Raw genomic sequence first — 16820 nt, 5'->3', positions numbered from 1 at the left:
GCAGAGTCGAGGTACTTGCCCCTGGAAAAACTTGCGTTAGCATTAATGATGGCTTCAAGGAAGTTGGCACACTATTTCCATGCCCACACCATCATCATCTTGACCGAGTTCCCTCTCAAAGCTTTGTTCGAACGGGCAGACTTTTCTGGTCGGATCCTTAAGTGGGCGGTCAAATTGGGACAGTTTGATGTGAAGTTCTAGCCGCGCACAGCCATAAAAGCCCAGACTCTGGCCGATTTCGTTGCTGAATTCTCACCTGAAACTCATTCGGTATGCCCGGTCGATATTGCCATGGCAGATGACGAGGTGAATGCAAGCTCGACCGAAATACCACAGCTTGGCGGCATTGGCGACGCGGAACTTGCGCGCCCCACCGAAGCCCCTTCAGTTAATATGATACTACAGCCCAGTGATGCGACGACGAAGTTGGCTATCACTGACCAACCCACTTTGTCCAACACCACATCACCGAGGAGGGAAGAAATGGAACCGCTCAGCACAGAGCCTGCGGCCAGCATAATACCGCAACCTGGCGATTCGCCTACGGACTTAAGCATTTTGGGTTAACTTGCTGAGTCCGGCGCCGAATCACCAAGGGGGGCTGAAGTGGAACCGCTCAGCATGGGACCGGAAGCCGAACAACTGAGCAACCGTGTTCCCATCGACCTTCAAGCTTCTCAGGACCCCTCAGAGTGTTGGAAGCTCTTTGTCGGCAAAATGTGGAAACTTTTTGTTGATGGAGCCTCGAACCGTCACGGTGCCGGGCTGGGTATAGTTCTGATTTCGCCAGACGGACTAACTATAGAACATTCTATCACTCTTGGCTTCCCAGCATCCAACAATGAGGCCAAGTACGAGGCGCTATTGGCTGATCTTAAGAGCGCGCTTCAGATGCAAGCATCCAAACTAATGGTTTACAGTGATTCCCAACTTGTGGTTAACCAAGTTTCTGGGGTTTACGAGGTAAAGGATGACAGAATGATGAAGTACCAAGCTCTGGTCAGAGACCACATCAAGTGATTTCAGGCGATCAGGGTCCAACAGATTAGCCGAGAAGAAAACGGCCGAGCAGATGAGTTGGCCGACATTGCTTCTATGTTCGACGGCATATCTCCCAACCCTCTTTTGATTGAATTCCTTCCGAGGCCCAGCATTGAGGAAGCCGGGTAGACAGAAGTACTCTGCGCCGAGCTAGCTCCTTCTTAGATGGACCCCATAATCCTTTTTCTCAGAGAACGGACCCTTCCAGCTGACAAGAAAGAAGCGCATAAAGTGCGGGTGAAGTCTGAGCGGTTTTGGCTCTCTCCATCAGGCGCTTTATACAAGAAGTCTTTCACCGGCCCCTACCTAAAGTGTGTGCACCCTAGCAGCGTGGAAGCCTTCCTTTGCAAGATACACGAAGGCATCTGTGGCAGTCATATAGGGGGCAGGTCCTTGGCCTACCGAGCTATTTCGCAAGGCTACTGGTGGCCGTGCATGCAAGCCGACGCCCAGAAATATGTTCGCAAGTGTAAGAAATGCATAAATTTGCCCACCAGATCCACCAGCAGGCCAGGGCACTCCTTCTTCTCACTAGCCCTTGGCCTTTTGCGATATGGGGGCTAGATATAGTGGGGCCGCTCCCAACAGCACCAGGTAACCGGAAGTTCATCATCGCGGCCACAGACTACTTCACCAAATGGGTTGAAGTGGAGCCTTTGGCAACAATCAAGGAGAAACACGTGAAGCGGTTTGTCTGGCAGAACGTGGTCACGCGGTTTGGCATCCCCAAAATTCTGATCTCTGATAACGGCACCCAGTTTGATGGTCGCCTATTCAGAGGGTTTTGTGAAGATTTAAAGATTGAATTCTATAACTCTACTCCGGCTTACCCACAGTCCAACGGACAAGCCGAGGCTTCGAACAAGACCATTCTTGATGGACTGAAGAAGAGGCTTAAGAAAGCCAAAGGAAAGTGGGCCGAGGAACTCCCCAGTGTCCTTTGGGAATACCGAACAACCCTGCGGCGATCTACCGGGGAAACTCCTTTTGCTTTGGCATATGGCATGGAGGCGGTCATCCCTTTGGAAGTTGGTATGCCCACCCTCAGAAGTGAAAGTTTTGAGCCCGAGCTAAACGCCGAAGCCATTGCCTTGGAATTGGACCTAGTGGAAGAACGCCGGGAAAAGGCTCTTATCTATGTGGCCGCCTACCAACAAGAGCTTTCAAGGAAATACAACAAAACCGTGCACCCCAGACCGTTCAAAGTGGGTGATTGGGTCTTGCGGAAGGTCATGGGCAACACCCTGGTGCCAGGCGAAGGCAAACTTGGGGCAAATTGGGAAAGACCCTACAAGATAACCGGTCTGGCGGGCAAGGGGGCATATCACTTGGAGGACTTGGATGGTAGAGGAATACCCCGGCCATGGAATGCATCCAACCTCAAGTTGTATTATTTCTAGCTTTTGCTCTCTTTTTTGTGCAAAGAAATTTTTTGCTTTACACTTCATGTAATATTCATTTTTGTCAATATATAGAAGTGACTCATCTTTGCCTTAGCATTTTTTGTTGCTTTAAGTTTTGCGTATTCTCAACCGAGATGTTCACTCCGGTTGAAGGAGTTGATGTTTTGTTCAACTTAGGTACTCTCGACCGAGATGTTCACTCCGGTTGAAGGAGTTGATGTTTTGTTCAACTAAGGTATTCTCGACCGAGATGTTTACTCCGGTTGAAGGAGTTGATGTTTTGTTCAACTAAGGTATTCTCGACCGAGATGTTTATTCCGGTTGAAAGAGTTGATGTTTTGTTCAACTTACGTGCTCTCGATCGAGATGTTCACTTCGGTTGAAGGAGTTGATGTTTTGTTCAACTAAGGTATTCTCGACCGAGATGTTTATTCCGGTTGAAGGAGTTCATGTTTTGTTCAACTAAGGTATTCTCGACCGAGATATTTATTCTGGTTGAAAGAGTTGATGTTTTGTTCAACTTAAGTACTCTCGATCGAGATGTTTACTCCGGTTGAAAGAGTTGATGTTTTGTTCAACTTAGGTACTCTCAACTGAGATGTTTACTCTGATTGAAAGAGTTGATGTTTTGTTCAACTAAGGTACTCTCAACCGAGATGTTTACTCCGGTTGAAAGAGATGATGTTGTTCAACTAAGGTACTCTCAACCGAGATGTTTATTCCGGTTGAAGGAGTTGATGTTTTCTTCAAATTAGTTCGCCTCAACCAAAGTGATTATTCCGGTTGAAAAGTTGATGTTTTATTCAACTTAGGTATTCTCAATGGTGATGTTTATTCCAGTTGAAAGATTTGATGTTTTGCTCAGCTCTGGGTGTACTACCGAGATGATTTATTCTGGTTATATGAGTTAATTAATGAAATTTGTCTTGCCGAGATATTTTGTCCGATTGAAGTTATTCAGCTCTAGGACCGTGCAAACACTTGGTGAAACTAGATCTTTTTCATTAATGAAAAAAAAAGAAGTACAAAATGAGGGGCAGAGAGCCCGGTTACATGTGCAAAGCAAAAAATGAAAGAAAATAGAAAACTACACAAGGGGGGAAAGATTAGGGAATTCGTCATCAGCTGCCTCCAGGTTGACCGTTGTTTGCTCTTGGACACCGGTCTCAGTTTCTCCAGGCTGCTCTTGGCTGCTTCCCTTCTTAGCATTGACCTCGGTTTCTTTGGCGAGCTCTTCCTCGGCCTCAGCTTGCAACGCGCTGAAGACGTCGTTGGCATAGGGCACGAGGTACACCAGCAGGGAGGCAGCCGGCGGAGAGGTAAATACGTCGGTCTCCGGACCTCGACCGAGCTGAGCACAGGCAAACTTCCAACCAGCTTTAAAGTAGATGTCTTGGGTGGCAAAGACTTGCTTTTTGTAGCTGTCTTCGACCTCCTTAAAGCCGGCGTTATTGGCATCCTCAAGTTCTTTTTCCCTTGACTTCTTCAATGTATCCAGCTCAGCCTGGAGCTCATCCCTCTTCTTCTCGGCTTCGTCGAGCTGGCCGAGCAACCTATTGTTGTCAGCATTGGCAATTTGCAGTGAAGATTTTGCTCGGTCGAGCTCGGTTTGAAGACTCTGGACTTGGCCGGCAGTGTCATTTGCCTTCTGCCGCAGTCGATGGATTCGCTCCATGACCAAATGTTGCTTCTGGATGGCCTGCAAGAAGAAAGTTTGATCAGAGAGGAAACCGCGCAAACACTTGGTAAAAAAAAAAAATTCATTGAAAGATTGAGACTTACCCTGGCCATGGACTTAACAGACGATTTCACCAACCGGGTGTCAGGAACGTGGTCACTGCCGACCACGTCGCTCGGTAGGAGAAGGGCTTTGGAAAGGTCAAAGGCGAGTAGGTGCTCTTTGTCGCCCTTGATGGAAGCGGTAGCCGGTATGTCCTTTCCTCAGTGCTTTAGCTACGGTCGTCACAGTGGCGTTGGGTCGACAGTGACGGTGGGTTGCTCGGTGGTTAGCTCGGCAACCAGCTCGGCAGATGGGTCTGTGCGAGGCCTTTTGCCAGCCCAGCGAGCTTCTTGTCTGGGTTGCCCGGCACCTGGAGATGCCAAGGCGACCACGGGGCCGCTGGATTGTCTGGCAGCTTGAGAGTGGGTGGTGATGCTCGGCATCTCGGCTGAGGTTGCTGTGAGGAGGTTCTTGATGTGGCTTCGTTTTGTCATCTCTTGTTCTTCGGTCAGCCGGATTAGTGGCACGTCCGGTAGAGTTGGATCCGGAGGAGGTGTTGGAGCACGGAGAAAGTTTGTAACTTTGCTCCGGCGTGGAGCTGAGTATCTGTAGGTTGGAGTGTAACCGAGCAACTCGTTATAATCCCGGTGGCTGTAACGGAGCACGGTCTGGATGGCTTCTACGTCGGGATATCGGTAGTTGGATTGTAAGGCTTGAATTGCTGCAAAAGAAACAGGAAAAATGGTTAAGTACAGAATGTTGAAGGCAGGAAATTGATCGAGCAAATTAGCGCGGCTTACATGTGGAACCAAAGTTCTTGCTGATGAACCAGCCCGGTACATCGGCTGTTTCATAATTGCCAGACACCCAAAAGAAGTCGTCATCATGTAAGTCCTTGTGTGGGGTGCCGGTTACTATTTTCTCTTTGCCCGGTCTTATTTTTAAATAATAGGCCAGGCCGTCGCCGGTGTGACCAAGGGTGTATTGTCGTAGTATCTCGGCTAAACCTAAGTTTATTCCTAGCTGGTTGTTTAGCTCGTGCACGCCATTGATTATTCGGTAAGTATTGGTCGAAACTTGGGTGGGTGCTAGCCCGGTGCGGCGCAGAAACTCGGTCATCAAAGGGTTGACCGGGAAGCGGAGGCCTCTTTCAATTACTGACAGCACGGTGAAGGGGCATTGGTCAAGCCTGCCCCAAGGGGTTGTTTCCATCTCGGCGAGCTCTAAATGGACATCTGCCGGGATATCGTATTCTTCCCTGAAGGTGGCCAAGGCAGCAAGTGTGTCCACAAGGAAGTGAAATTTCCCCATGTGTGGCCGTCCAATTTAGCTCGGCTGAGATGGTTTGGCACAAGCTGGGAATTAATGGCTGCTCGGTCCTTGAGAGCCTCAGAATTGGTCTTTGGTCCCCTTGGACTCTGCAGGAAAACGGAGGGTAATCGTAAGTGGGAGCGTGGTCGCGCAAAACGAGCTAGACTTGAGCTCGGACTTGGATTGTGCCAAACCACCTCGGTCGTAAAGGCTAGCCAAGGAGTTCGGTCGCCCAAGTGGACCAGATATTAGCCCGGTTTGCCTCTTGCAAATTATCAACCGAGGAAGAGTTTATCCCGGTCGGAACAGGTAATCCCGGTCACGCTGGCGCGGACAGAATTAAGGGGCAATTAAGAGGGAAAAATATGGTCTGGATAGGGCCATGGTAATACCAGGCAAATTGTGGGCCGAACACATTTGGGCTGTGGTATCCCGAGTCCACCCAGAAGCGATTTTTGCTCGGCAATGGCAAGGGCATGTGGAACCGGGCTACTTCACCTTGTCAGCACGGAGGCCGGTCAAGTAAGGGTTCCACGGTTTATGCGTTGCGCAGTTGGAAAGCACGCATCCATAGCTTGGCGTGAAGGCTCATGTCTAAAGCTCGGTATGAAGGACTTTGGTTGACCGGTATGACCAATCTCAAGCTTGGCTTCGTCGGAATGCAGTTGAGCATGGCTGGAAAGGAGCTCGGTTGTTGGGCACGTGGGCATGAAACGCAGCATGGCCGTTGACAGCCGAGATGCTACAGCCCGGCTGCCGAGCTCCCAATGCAGTGGGCTGGCAGTCGGGTTAGGTGATGTTCAGCAAGATTTGTGCTGACAGATGGGATAGCAGAACCATGTGTCGAGAGATCACTGGGAGTAGATTTGGGCCGCAGAAGGTATATAAGCAAGTCTGCGCCCCCCATGCTGGAGACACGAACATTCGGTAAGAGAAATATTTACACTCAACCCAGTCCTCTCTCTCTCTCTATCCCTGTGTGTGTGTCTAACTTGATCGTTGGAGGGGTTTTCCGGCCACACACCGCCGGGTAGCTCACTGCTGTTGTGCACGCAGGTGATCGGATAAACTATATTGACAAAGTAGTTTACGATTCTAGTTTTTAGAGGGCAGTTCTAGTTGCGCTATGCAATTATGAATTCCTCATTTATTTGTCAACGTTCTTGTACGCTCACAATTTTGAATTGCTTTTTTTTTTTATACAAGAATTGTATTTGAGGGATAGAACAAAAAAAGTTTGGTCTATGGAGTTGTGAATTTGTTTTGGTCTTTTTATTTTGTTTAAATATGGGACAATGGTGTTTCATCCAATCGCCGAAACATCCCTAACTATTCACACCCCCAAAACATCGCATTCAACTCTCTGTCTCCCACTCGCTGCTCCTCACCTTGCCGATCACCTCCGCCTTTATCACTGTTAGATTTGCCAATCGCTGCCATCGCCGCCATCGCTGCTAGTGGTGCCGATCGTCACCGCCACCGCCACTCGCTGCTCCTCAATTTGGTAAGTTTCTCTCTCTCTCTCTCTCTCTCTCTCTATGTTTTTTGCTATGCTATCTTTGCTTTTGGCACTCTCCCTTTGATTTGGGCTCTCTATCTCATCCTGTTTCTAGTAAGTTTTTTTTTTACTGACTTGATTCTATTATTGTGAAGTTGTGAGAGGTTGAAAATTTCTTATATTTGATAAGCATTTGTGAAATAAATATAAATGTACTGATTTAACTTAAAATATTTGTAAGCTTTTTGGTTAAAATATAAATGTAGGTTATTTGGTTAAAATTTTAATGTAGGGTGTTTGGTTAAAAGATTAAAATATATATATATATATATATATATTTGTAAAAAATACGAAATACAAAAAAAAAAAAAAAGAAGAAAAAAGTATTGATTTAGCTTAAAATATGAATGTAGGGTGTTTGGTTATATTTGATGAGCATTTGTGAAAAAAATATAAATGTACTAAAGTTTAGGAATGTTGCTTTAGTAGTTACTTTGCTATTTTTTTAGATTTTTCTCTTAAAATATCAAATAAAAAAAATGTTATATATGGTGTTGCTTCAATAGTAACTTTGTTTTTGTTAGATTGTGGCTTCACAGCATTGGTTTTTAAATGATGGTTTGCAAATCCTTAGCCACTATATTTCATAGTTTTTGAAGCAGATTTAATGCCTTTGTCTTTGGCTCTTCATGATAGTGTTGAGTTCACTGGTTTTTGTTGTTCTAAATAAACAAATTCTTTTGGTAGCCCTTCTTACAGCTAGGAAGGCACCTCTTTAGGCAAGTAAATTCTTCTCTACTTGGTGAATTAAAGCTTGAATTATGGTTACTATATTTATAACAATTCTTGTGTTTTTTAGATTCTTTGTTATCTTAATTAATTGATGTGTAGTGAAATTTGTAGGTACCAAAAGAGTATTGAGCTCCTGATCTTGAAGCTTCCATTCAAGAGGCTTGTCCATGAAATTGCTCAGGACTTCAAGGTAATTGAATGGTCGCAATAGATAAACATTGTCATATTTATCGTAATTGTTTAGGGTTTTTTTTTTTTTAATGTTTTTGATTAGTAGTGTATGTTAATTTTAATGTTAATGTTTTTTATTTTTGTGTGTGTTGGGTTGTGGATTTGAATAGGTTACATTCTTTGATTGCTGACTAAAATTTTGAATAGTTTGCTTTTGTTTCTGTTTTTTTGTTTTCAAATTATTACCTCTTCTACAATTTGTTGCTAATTTACTTGTGTATATGTGTGTGTGTGTCTGGAAAACTTTTACTTATGATGGACATCACTCTTTAGCAAGTTTGGCCCCTCTCTCTCTATATGTATGTGTGTATTCTTTCTCAGTTTGATCATTGTTGTTGCCTCTATCAGGTAAAGCTTGAATGACTACAGTGACTGTAGTTAGATAAACGCCTATTTTTTTGAATTAAATTGTTGGTCATAGATTTCAAAGCATTGTTGACTATGACTGTTCTGTTTTGACTTTTTATTTGCCAATTTTGTTTTGGTCAAAGTAGTTTGTGGCCCTTTCAAGAGTTTCATATGACAAATTTGAGTGTGGACTTATTGACAGTGTCCAATAAAGCATCTTTCTAATTGTTCCTCTTTGGCACCTATCACTCTCGGCAGAAAATACCAAATGTGATTTAAATAATTTATGGTTTTTAGATAACAAGTTTTGTCTTTGAGTTTTGCCATTTTAATCTGCTTTGAAATTCTGTACTCTTATAAGGAGTAGTGTGCATTAGAGCTATCCTCCATATAATTTTTTCTCTAATTTATACGAATTATGGGCAACTTTCTCATGTCCATCATGGTTTAAAATTTTTCTTATTTCTAGCTACTTGATTTCTTTATGAAATTTCTGACAATGTTGGTTTACTTGAAATATGCATGAAAAACCATGGACAAAGTCATTCAATAGAAAAGAGGCCAGCTATATGCAATAAATCATAGCTCCTTGGGCAAGGATGTGAATGACATACGGACGCGGATATGTCTCCTCTTCAGTTCAGTTGAGTCATGTTGTTTAGTTTAGAGGATAAATTATTTATCATCAAAGAAATTTGTGAAATATAATGGATGGTTTTAAGGCTAAGTTGGTGTAGAAACTTGGTGCTAATGAGTTTCTACTAAAGCAATATAGTGGTTATAGATTGGAGCTTCAGAACATGGTGTTGCATTTGTTTCTTTTTAACTGTAGAAATAGAAATTTGGTTTGAATTTTAAGGTTTGTTAGATGGTGTTTAAAAGACAGATGGCAAAAATTTATAGATTGGAGCTTCTAAGGTATATTTGTTTTTCTACAAAATTTTTTTTGGGGGTTAATATGTTAATGCCTTTTGTTTGGAAAGAAAAAAAAAATAGTTGTATTGGTTGGTTGGTTGGTTCCTAATGTTGCAGGTCATATTGTCCATCTGAATATCACATATGAACTGCTTTTTTACATTTATGAATACTCTGTTAGAATAATGAGGAGTGGGTGAGAGAATTTCTTCTTCTTTTCCCAATCTATTCAATTTTATTAAATAGATTGGGAAAAGAAGAAGAAATGTCATTCCACTACCACCATTATTACCACTGTTACCACTCCACCTCTATGACTACCATTACTACCACCATCGCTACCACTCCACTACCACTACCACCACTGCTACCACCACTACTGCTGTTGCTATTACCTCTCCACCACCGGGTTTACCCTTGTTGTACAGTGATCCGGACATGTGTCCGTGGATGTTGGTTGTTGTTTATTATTGTGTTTGCATCCTTTGTACTTTGTATATTGAGTTATGGGATGTGTTGGGCAGGTTTGCTACAGGTTGGTTGCGTTTGGGAGCCTAGTGTTGCTGCCCAGATTTTTGGTCCTTCGCTCGAGCGAGTAGTTTGTCGCTCGAGCGAGAGTAGTGTTGCACCGGTTCTGGACCTGAGAGCTGTCTTTCTTGGCTCGAGCGAGCTTTTCGTGGCTCGAGCGGTCTGGATTTTTCTTCGCTCGATCGAGAACTTCTTGGCTCGAGCGAGAGTTTTCTGTGTCTGGTCGCTCGAGCGACCAATCCTTCGCTCGAGCGAGCGTGTTTTATATCAGCGGACAGCAGCGTCTAAAACATCACTTTTTCAGTCCTTTTTTTGATTAAACCCTAAATCCGACACCCTCTCTCTCTAAACTTGCACTCTCTCTAAGATTTGATCTCCCTAAGGTGTGAATCTAGCCTAGGGCCTTTGTTAAAAAGATAGAGGGCGTTGAGAGCTTCGATTTAATCTGAAAAAGTTTGGATTTGGAGCTCGTTGATCTTCGAGTCATCATCTCCTTTGTGGCTTAAACTTCGAGGTAGGGATAACCTACTCCTCTCTATGGGTTTTGTCTTTAAATTTTGGTATTTTGAGATGTTGGGCTTGGTTTGGTAATTTTGTGAAAGTTTGGGGCTTTTGTGTAATTTTACAAAAGTTGGGGTTTTATTCATAATAAACCTAGATGCATGTTTGGCATAGAAAAATGGAATGATTGTTGAATCATTGATGAAAATGAAACCTAAGGGTTGAAATAGTAATTATGGAAAAATGGCCTAATTACATTGTTTAATTAATTGGGATAATTAATTGGTGAGAAATGAGGAAATGAAATGTTGATTGAATATCCATTTGTGCATTTATTTTCTGTTTTAGAAATAACTGCTTTGGGCTATCGGTGGAGGATAGTCGAGATTGTTGTAGACAATGCATGATGATTAGGTAAACGGAAACTAATCAATGGAATGTGTCATGGAACTTGACGGTTGATAGAATACATTAATTGTGTGTATTGTGTGATTGTATATAGAACCAATGTGTTTATATACGTTGTGTGTAGAGGAGGAGATAGGGGATGTACTCCGCGGTTTAGGGGAAGATAGGGGATGTACCTCTAAACCGGATAGGTATTGGGAGGAGATAGGGGATGAACTCCGTAGACAGAGCTCATATGCTTGTCTAGAGAAGTGAAGATAGAGCTCATATGCTTATCTTTGTGAAGTGTGGATACAGCTTGTATGCTTATCTGTGGATATTGTTGATATACATATCTGTTGTAGAGTGTGGATACAGCTTGTATGCTTATCTGTGGATATTGTTGATATACAGATCTGTTGAGAATGTGGATATAGTTTTTATGCTTATCTGAATGTGAGATATAGTTTTTATACATATCTGTGGAAATGATGATAGAGCTAGCATGCTTATCTGTTGAAAAAGGGAAAATGAAAAGTAATTGGGACTTGTAAGTCGTTGACATAAATATGTAATTTATGTGATTGTATCAGTGTTGACCAACTATCAATTGCTAATGTTTTAGTCATTGTCCATGGTTGGTTTAGTGTGTTTCTACTGGGCTGTGGCTCACCCTATATGGGAATATCATTTTCAGGTACAGGAAGCATGCCACCTCCAAGGACATAGCTTGGGAGGCTAGAGGCGGACATAGTGTAGTTGTTTTACTTTTGATGTATTACATGTAACTTCAAGCCAAGGGCTTAATGTGTAAACGAGTTAGTACTTTTTTGTTGAAACCAAGTGTTAACTTGGAAAGCTGTAAGCCCGTAGGGCATTTTGTTTGATGTTAACATGTAATACTTATGTAATGAAACTCAATGAAATAAAGGAATGTGGTTAGTTTATATGTAAATGCTTGTCTTATCTGATGGGTTTAATGTTATTATTTTGAAGGCGTTACACCATCTCCTATATCACTACCACAACTTCACCACTAATCTCCTTCGCCATCACCACCATCACCTCTCATCCACCACCTTCACCACTGTTGTCGCTCCCTCTCCTCTACCACAAAAAATTAGCTCTTGATTTTTAGTAACAAAAAAAAATGGGTCACAAAAAAATATTTTTCATTGAACATAAAAAATTAACTTTATTTTAACGAAAAATATTTTTTATTAAAATATTACCCCTACTTCTACCAAATAAAAAAAAATCATTAAAATAAAAATAAAACAAATCTCCCCCCTTTTTTCACTTACTCACCCCACTGCCTGCCCAAACTTAATTTCCCCCATTTTTTCCTTCTTCCTTTTCCCCTTTTTTTTTCATTTCCTTTCAGGTTTGTAGAGCCCTTAATTTCACAACACTGTTTCAAAACAGTGAGCAAACCTTAATCTGAGAGGAGAAGATAGAGGGTTTGAAAAGAGACTGGGGTTGAAGGGGAAGGGTTTCAATCGGCGGCGAGACTAGTTCAGCAACGGTGAGACTAGTTCGGCGGCGAGACGGTACGCTTCTTTTGACACTTTTTTCGACTCTCTCATTCTAGTCGGTTCCTCTATCGACTAGGTTGAAATGGTTCCTCTATATCTCTATGTCACTGTGTATCCTTGGAACAACAATGATGTAGTTTTATAATCCGAACAGATCTTAAACCCTATGGCCAGTCGGTTCGTCTCCACTATGGCCAAAGACAAACCCATCTTCCCTGCGCTCTCATTCTTTTCCTTTTTTTTTTATTTTTATTTTTTTGAACAGCCTTGCACTCTCATTCATGGCTCTCTAACTCAATGCAAATGATCTCAGATCCAAAACACTTAAATCCTCTTCTAATCAGTCAAATTGAAGAGCCGACTGGCCAGAGGATTTCAATTTATGAATAATCAAGCTTTGTGGGCTATATTTGGAAGATACTTTCAATTGATTTTCGCTTAGTACTGCAACTTGTTATTTTTCCCTAATCAGTTGAAAGTTATGAGTATAAATGGGGATGGCTATTGAATTGTGCTTCAACTCTGTGACTCTGCAGATGATAGATGATTATTTATCTAAGATGACTTGAATATATATAGGGTTTATTTATAATTTAAAAGTGAGTTTATAATTTAACAGGGTTTCCAAAGCTTATTTTCTATATAATTGTAGTCTATTGATGCTTTTGGTTAATTAGTGATGGAATTGCTTGGACTTATTCTGATCTATAAATTCTTATTGTTTGATCTGATCTGGGAATACAACTTATGCTAATTGATAGGAATACCAAATCATTCTGACTTACCAAGGCCAGATCATGCAAGTTTTCCCTTAATTAATGACTTGCCAAGGTCACCTTTTTTTTTCTTCTTCTTCTTTTTATTTTTATTTTGCATTCTTCCATTCATGTCCTTGTTTGTTGCTTAGCTCATTTCTATTTCTTAAAGTTGAATATATATTCACTTAGTAACTTTATATTACCTTGTTTCTTGTTTTTGTTGTTTAAAGTATAGATTCATCGAGTAACTTTATATTATCTTACTAAAAGTTTTTACTAAAAAATACAAGAGGCTAAATGTGATTGATTGTCAAAAAATCAGTGACATTTAAACATCTAATGATATTTGGACAAGTACGTTTTTAGTAAGATTGCTACCATAAGATTATATGTTGGCAGCCAAGTAGTTTATCATACAAACTCGTTGTGTTTTCAGTTGATTCTCAACAAGCTTCCTATTGACTAGAATGCTTAAAAGAAATATATTAATTTGAGGAATGGTGTCTGAAGAGAGTAGCAAAACAGGGAAGTTGTGCTGTTGAAACTTAATATTGTTGAGGACTTTTTTGGTGATTATTGATACATATATACTAGCAGTTGGCACATGTGATGTGTACGCAATTTAAATAAGTATTAAAAACATATTTTCACATGTGCTGTGTCACTCAAGTGGTTAGAGTCTTAGTTAATAGACTCAAGGTCATAAGTTGAAGTCCTACTCTTCTCATTCTAATTTTTTTTAATAGAAAAATATGACACTTGACATAGGCGCTGTTTGGGAAGTTTGGTTTTTGGTTTTTTTTGTTTTTTTTTTACTAAAAGACAAATTGGTTACAAAACCAAAAAAAAAACTAATCCAAAGAAAATATCACATCAAACCCTATAATCATTTCACTTTTTATCTCACAAACATCATATTCAACCACAAAAAAACCCAACTATCTTTCCAAACACAAAAAAAAAATTCTCCAATAATATCCTACAAGTAAAAAAACTTACAAAAAAAAACTCACTTCCCAAACACCCACATAAGAAGTAAAGGTTTCAAGACACTAATTGAAGCCTTTATATAATAGTAGAGAAGATATATATCTATATATATATTTGATTGAGGTGTTGTTGTGTATGATGATGAGAAATTGTGAAGCTAGGGTGTAATGATGTTGCTGCTGTACTTATGTTTTTGAGGTTGGTCAGTCAACTTATTTCCATCAAGAGTTGATTAGTGATTGAGAAGACACCAATGAAGCTTTGATAATCAAGTTTTTTGTTCTTGATTGCTCAGTTCCACTGGTATGTAGAGTTGTTTTTGGTTCACTACTTTTTGTAATTTAATCTATTTTGAAACAGAGTAAGTTTATAATGAAATGTACTAATATAGATTCTTGAACTAATTTGTACAATATTATCTGAAACAGGACTTGGTTTACTGTCAAAGAAGTAAAGTTACATTTCCCTTTTAGTAATACTAGCACAATTGTTTGTCTTGTAAGATTACAAGTACAAGATGATGATGAACATAGTAATAATCATTGGAATAGTAACTTCACTACTGGAATCATCAAAACAAATATCACAATTCAAAGTATGTATAAATGAATATTCTTTGTCAAAATTCTCCCTCTCTAAATCCCGTCATTCCTTGTGTAAGTTTTACCAAAAAGCATAAAAAATACACACCCTCTAATGGTAGTAGGTTGCTTTATGTTTTTATAAATTTTTGTCTCATCTCTGTTTTATTTGTATATAACAATTTCTCGACATATATTCATTGCAACTTTAATATATATTTTACGTCACAATTTCTTGACATGTCTCCTCTTCTCCCCTCCAACAATAATGGATTTATATAATGGGCACTAGCAAGCGTGCTTTGCACGCAGCTCTCTCACTAGTACTTATATAAGCATTTATATGTTTATGATGAGAAAGTGAAAATGATGTATTGCATGCTTTGTACAAAAGAAATAAAAATAAATGTACTCTTAGTTTGAATTGTAAAATTTAATTTCTTTTATGTGATGCAAACCAGTGAATGATTTTCTGATTTGCAACGTCCATTATATTAAAGGTTGGGCATGATTTGATACAAGTATATATGGTCATCTATTGGTGTTTTAGCCAATCATACCTTAATTTATTTGTCTTCTTGTAGTTCTTGACAGGAACCTTTGGATATACAGCTCCAGGTGTGGCATGACTTTTCCTCAAATCAACAAGCAATTTTTTTTTATTTACCAACTTTTATGGCATAGTTTTCTCTAAATTGGCATGCAAAGCCTTTTCTACTATTCTTCTTCTTAATTTTCCATGAACAAACTGTCATTTCTTTTTCTTTTTCTTTTTCTTTTTCTTTTTCTTTTTCTATTTTTTTTTCCCATTATCCCTTTATTTTCTTTGGTCTGTTTTTATGTCAGAACTTGCTTACGCTATGGAAGTGAATGAGAAGTTGGATGTATATAGCTTTGGAGTTTCAATACTGGAAGTTTTAATGGGGAAGCATCCGGGCGATCTCATCTCATCTCTTTCCTCATCACCCATTGTTTATGGTGTATTGTTGAAAGATATATTGGATATGCGCCTCCCATCTCCTGGGAATCATGTGGAAGAAGAAGTGATCCTTGTTGTGAAGCTAGCATTGGCATGTTTACACACCAGTCCACAGTGCCGACCAACAATGCGACAAATTTCTGTGGCTCTATCAAAACAGAGACCACCTTTGCAGAATTCATTTCACTTGATTTCATTATGACAACTCGTTGATGTCAAATGTTCAACCTCCTGAGCATTCTCCTCTTCCCTTTATTGTTTTGTGCTTTTGTTTTTCTATTTTTATTTTGAAATTTTGATTTCCGTTCTCTTTGTTATCTATTTCTCTACAATTTTCTGTGTTCAAAGTTGGAAACACATTGTACTGTTGGTAAATAAAAACGTGTTCCTGGGCCATGTGGTGACTCCTCTTTGTTTTCCTTTCCTGTAAATGTTTTGTATGCTTAAGTGAATCAAAGTGATCAATTGATTCAGTAAGTGACTCAACAATTCAATTGAACATATCACCTTATGAGCCATGTGATTTAGATTATTTTTGCAGTTTTTTTATAAGCTGTTAATAATCTATAAGTGGCATCTAAAAGCACACTCACCATTTCAGAATAATAGTTTTTTCTTTTCTTTTTTTTCTACTCATGTAACCTAGTTCTATTGCATGAGTAGAAATTATAACCTAACTAAATATTCCAAAGTAAAAACGAAAATAAGAAGGCATAACCAACTCATTTGAACTGCAACAAATCAATGAAGTAGCAGCTGTTATAATGTACATCTGCAATTGCATATATGTGTCATGATAATTCAAATTAACGCACACTTGAAAGCAGAGCATAACCAGGTTTCTCGTTTATTTCTTTTTCCTTTTGTTCTCTCTTCCTTCTTTGTTTTCTTTTCTATATTTGTTTCTTTCGCAAAGCATGCTCTCACAATAAGAGTCAATACTGCTACAAAATCATAAATTGATCACATTTTTTAAATATGATGTATAAATTTAATCACAAATTTTTATTTTGTCAAAGCATAATTTTTAGGAGTGTGATTGCTAAGGATCATTTTTTATCACACTTTTTACCGTCATTAAAAGATAATTTCATCACGTGTTTTGATTGTGATAATAAACATTTAGATCACAAATTTTAATGTAATCAATAACTAATAAAACCTGAGATTGAATTTAAATAATCTATGATTAATAATGAGATAATATCACAATTATATGCATTTCTCATCACAATTAGTGCGTGTGATAAAAGAAAAAAGTTTGACCACAAAATACGACTATCAATCACAATATATCAACCA

General features: G+C 39.8%; 1 non-coding gene across 1 annotated transcript; it reads left to right on the top strand.

Annotated features, from left to right (window-relative positions):
* Nucleotides 1-11981: 11981 nt before the first annotated feature.
* Nucleotides 11982-15914, top strand: LOC114262437 (uncharacterized). Its single transcript, XR_003629352.2, has 3 exons — nt 11982-12225; nt 15124-15157; nt 15386-15914. It is a non-coding gene; the product is annotated as an uncharacterized LOC114262437 (transcript).
* The last annotated feature ends 906 nt before the right edge of the window (nt 15915-16820 follow it).

The sequence above is a fragment of the Camellia sinensis genome, chromosome 6, assembly GCF_055761805.1.
Source record: "Camellia sinensis isolate YWXY chromosome 6, ASM5576180v1, whole genome shotgun sequence".
NCBI classification, from domain to species: domain Eukaryota; kingdom Viridiplantae; phylum Streptophyta; class Magnoliopsida; order Ericales; family Theaceae; genus Camellia; species Camellia sinensis.
This window is presented reverse-complemented; position numbering and strand designations above follow the sequence as displayed.